The following is a 5,348-nucleotide window of genomic DNA, read 5'->3' as shown; positions in this document are numbered from 1 at the left end:
TTTGTTAAAAGAAAAAAATGCTTTTTTGCCGCATTTTTTAATTTCACTAAGTTGTTCGTTACTTCCCATTGTACCATTAATTTACCATTATTTTTCTCAGATGCCCCTTCATGTCCTCTCAAAGCAATTTCAAGGGGTTTTTCATTGGTTATGCTGTGAGAGGCGGATCATGGTCGGTAACAAAATCATTTTGCCATACCTTCTGGCCCATTCCGGTCGTCCTTCGATCAATACGTAATTTAAATCATTTGCTGGTAATTGCATTGTGGATTACCAGGGTTTCTTCACGCTTCAATATATGGAATTATTGTGAGCAAAAACAACGAAATTACATTATTTTTTTTAAAGTGACTTATAGGTTTTTGGTATTATTTCTGTCAATAAGACGTTTTATGATTTTTAATAATAAAATAAAATGTTTATGAATAATTTCGCAGAGGACGTCTTCCATATGAACACTTATGAATCCTTTAATTGGTAAATCTGAGGCAACCTTTTAATTATGACTCACTTTTGTTGCAATTTTCATTTTGGGTTAGTAACTCTCGAGCGAAATGTATAACACATGAGATTGATATATAACACTTTAAATACTTTGCCAGAGTAAAAAGATTACACTTGAATTAACAGCTTTTTTATATGATTAGACTTGATATACACATATGTATGTATGTATTTATAAAATATATTTAAAGACCACTACAAAAATGTTAAGATGTGTTCAAAATTTGATAGATCAAGAGTAAATCTAGATTGAATCCACATTTACTAATTGAAAATGCCATTAGAATGCACTCAAGATTCCATTAACACCTATCAAAGTATAGGACCTCTTCTAACACTACTACAAAAATGTTAAGATGTTTTCAAAAATGTTCGATTGGGCAACAAAATTTGATAGATCGAGAGTAAATCTAGATTGAATCCACATTTACCAATTGAAAATGCCATTAGAATGCACTTAAGATTCCATTAACACGTATCAAAGTATAGGACCTCTTCTAACACTACTACAAAAATGTTAAGATGTTTTCAAAAACGTTCGATTGGGCAACAAAATTTGACAGATCGAGAGTAAATCTAGATTGAATCCACATTTACCAATTAAAAATGCTTTTGGAATGCACTCAAGATTCCATTAACACCTATCAAAGTATAAGACCTCTTCTAACACTACTACAAAAATGTTAAGACGTGTCTAAAAATGTTCGATTGGGCAACAAAATTTGACAAATCGAGAGTAAATCTAGATTAAATCCACATTTACCAATTGAAAATGCTTTTAGAATGCACTCAAGATTCCTTTAATACCTATCAAAGATGTGTTCGATTGGGCAACAAAATTTGACAGATCGAGAGTAAATCTAGATTAAATCCACATTTATCAATTGAAAATGCTATTAAAATGCATTCAAGTTTCCATTATTACTTATCAAATTATAGGACCTCTTCTAACACTACTACAAAAATGTTAAGATTTGTTCAAAAACTTTCGATTGGGCAACAAAATTTGATAAGTCGAGAGTAAATCTAAATTAAATCCACATTTACCAATTGAAAATGCTTTTAGAATCCACTCAAGATTCCTTTAATACCTATCAAAGATGTGTTCGATTGGGCAACAAAATTTGACAGATCGAGAGCAAATCTAGATTCAATCCACATTTACCAATTGAAAATGCTATTAAAATGCATTCAAGTTTCCATTATTACTTATCAAATTATAGGACGTCTTCTAACACTACTACAAAAATGTTAAGATTTGTTCAAAAACATTCGATTGGGCAACAAAATTTGATAAGTCGAGATTAAATCTAAATTAAATCCACATTTACCAATTGAAAATGCTTTTAGAATCCACTCAAGATTCCTTTAATACCTATCAAAGATGTGTTCGATTGGGCAACAAAATTTGACAGATCGAGAGTAAATCTAGATTAAATCCACATTTATCAATTCAAAATGCCATTAAAATACACTCAAGATTCCATTAACACCTATCAAAGTATAGGACCTCATTTGAATGTATTGAAATACAACTCATTCAATTATGTATTTTATTAGGAAGTAACTATCTACAAATAAAGTGTTGTGTTACTAGTATTATATAGTATTCATTAAATATCTGTTTCTCAATGTATATAATATTATTTTAATTGTTTTAACAAATTTTTGATATTTTGCTTACAACCCAAGCCGCAGATGTAACAAATTTTGCATTGCATGCCACTTGAAACCAAACTCGCTGTCGAGGTGTAAACACTACTTGAGTCGAAATGATAATAAAGTGTTATGGAAGACTTGCAAAAAATACTGTCAATCATTGTTGTTGTCTTGCTGCTGCATACAAATACACTGCAAATGAAATATAGGTTTCTGTTACAACAGCGATTGATGCACAGCTGTTGTCTGCTGATGGCATTTTTATCACCTCTCATACCACACCAGTTAATTACTTTTAAGGAAACTTTATTCCAGTAATCAGTGGAGAGAGATGAGAGTAGAGTAGTAATCCTCGATAGTATAGTGGTTAGTATCCCCGCCTGTCCGTTAATTACTTTCATTTTTAACTTGATATGTGTACATATGTATGTATGTTAGTATATATGTTTGTAATTACATAAAATTGTTTAAAGACTACAAGTATAAGTGCACTAAATACTCTTTACAAAAAAAAATTAATAAAAAATACAAAATTAAGTTGAAATTAAGTTTATAAAGATGTTTATCTTAATTTGTGTTTTTTTTGGGGAAGAAGAAGATTGGTTAAAACCTGCAAAACAACCATATGTTAAATGATCATCTTAATATGTATACATACTATTCAGACGCATAACCCAAGTAAATTGAGGACCCCCCTTTTTCCCCGCTCTAAATTATATTTAAACATTTGTCCAAAAATAACCGAAAATACCGGCAAATCATCATCGGCACATCGCGCGGAATGCGCCGCGCCAAGTAAATTAAACGATTGTATTCAAGGTCGTCCTCTTTTGTAAGGCTATTTCACATTCAAAACGAGTGCACATGAAACAACAGCGACGAAACCACAATAACAACAACAACTACACAATCCACAAAGCTCAATTATTAATGACTTTTACTCTCACATTTTTTCGCATTTGAAATTCTCTTTTGAATAGTTTTTTTTTTAAATTGTTTTGTATTTTGTTTTGATGTCTTTTTGGGTTTTTTTTTAAAATTTTTTTTTCTTATTACATCATTTTTTCAAATTGTTTTTTTTTCTTTGCTTCTTAATACTCTGCAAATTAATTTATGTGAAACAAAAGCAACAAGTAAATAAAATTTGTAACTGAGGAGAGCGGCAGAAACCTCAAAATGAAATGGGGTCAACAATTCAAATTTATTTTCCATTCGCGTTCTCAATGTGCACATGTTAAACAATTTAATTATCAATGCACGGTGGGGAAGAAATGGTAAAAAATCGGACAGAAAATCGGACTTGAACACATAAAGGACTTAGGCCGTGTGCGAGTTCGAGTAAATTGAAGTAAAGTAAATTGAAATTTTCTAGAGTTTTTTTGCACTGCACTTATGTCAATATTTATTTATTGTACTTGTTTATTATTTTTGGTTAAAAGTTTTCTAATTTATTTATTTATTCACAATGGTAACACCTAATTAACTTAATTTTTATCTAATTTGCCCCATTCAAAATTCTGGTAAATACCAACATTCGCTGCCATACCGACATAATTTACTATTTCCCTCAATTTAGTCGAACTCGCACACGGTAGTAATAACTTAGTCGAACTTATTAGTAAATTTATAATGAATTGTTCGGAAGAAACTAGTGGTATTCATAAAACTAATCGATTGTTTGCTTGACAAAAGAACAAATGGCATATAAAAATCATAATCAGATTAATAATGGCGTTTAATAATGGCTCAAGGTTTACAAATCGAAAAGGAAAATTACACTAAAAGTAAATCTAGAAACAGAATAGTATTGAAATTTAACAATTAAAAATAAATATTTAATTAATTAATTTAATTATTCTACAGCTGATTTATGATTTCGTTCTAATATAAATACAGCAAGTGAATTTGTTAATAAAACTTTCACAGCAAAGTGACAAAACTCTAGAAAAATGTGCGAACATAAAAGTCAAGTACGGCTTTGGGTCAATTGGTTAAGGAGCGCTAACTCTGAGCTTCAAATTTGGCAGGGCACGAGTTCAATCCCTCGTACTTGCAGTCTCAAAAAATTATTTACGTATAATTAAATACAATAATTATTTCCAAAACCACTAATGATGAGTATTTGGTAATACTTGAAACAGCTTTAATGGCGAAAATTTCAATTAAGTAAAATAATATAAAATGAATTTTTGTTGTTGTAGTTCACTACTGTTCGAAAAACCTCTTTACTAAAAGTGCATCTCGATTGATATCCTAGATTTACCAATCGAAAACAACACAATAATCTCTTGTTATGTTATGTTGAACCTTTTTCGAGTTGGTGCATCTGGGCACTTTTACTCTATGATGGCTGGGAGGTTTTTGTAGAGTTCCTCCCATCTCACTGACTAATTTGAGTATTCCTCATAATCTTCGTGTACCGTGTATCTACGTACCGTTTTCAATTGATAAATCTTAGGTAACTTTTTCAATCAATTTACTTTTCACTTTGGATTAGTAATATTCCTTATCTCAACTTATCTTTTGCTTAAAATTCATCTTTCGCATAGTTGCATTTGGAATTTTCTTTAATTTCAGCCTTCTTTTCAACGAGATTAAAGCCATTCTCCTTAATTTACTTAATAAACTGAAAAACTGAATTTAGTATGGAAAAAAACAACTTAATTTCGCTGAAACAAAGATGAAATTAAAATTTTTGCGAAATTAAGGTGTGGCTGAATATAGTATAAAATTTTTGAGAAATTGGTGTGTCTGAACATAGTATAAATCTCGAACGAAATATATAACACTTGAGATTAATGACGCTTTCGATTGGTTAATCTGAATTCAATCTAAATTTACTCTCATTCTGTCAATCGAACATTTTTAAAGTAATCTAACATTTTCGTAATAAATTTTTTATAAAAATAAATGTCAAATCACACTTATCAGTCAAATCAGATAAAACAGCTGTTAATTTTAGAGTAATCTTGTTACTCCAGCAAAATATTTAGAGTGTTATTAATTTCAAATGTTATATATTTCGCTTGATTTAGATCTTGATTAAAAAACCTACTCCAAATTTAGCAGTTGATAATTTTATTACATTTTTGTAATAAATTTTTTATAAAAATATGTATCAAATCACACTTATCAGTCAAATAGATAAAACAGCTGTTAATTTTAGAGTAATCTTATTACTTCAG

This window comes from Teleopsis dalmanni, chromosome 1, assembly GCF_002237135.1.
Source record: "Teleopsis dalmanni isolate 2A chromosome 1, ASM223713v2, whole genome shotgun sequence".
NCBI classification, from domain to species: Eukaryota; Metazoa; Arthropoda; class Insecta; order Diptera; family Diopsidae; genus Teleopsis; species Teleopsis dalmanni.
The sequence above is the reverse complement of the archived record's forward strand: the minus strand, read 5'-3'. Positions refer to the sequence as shown.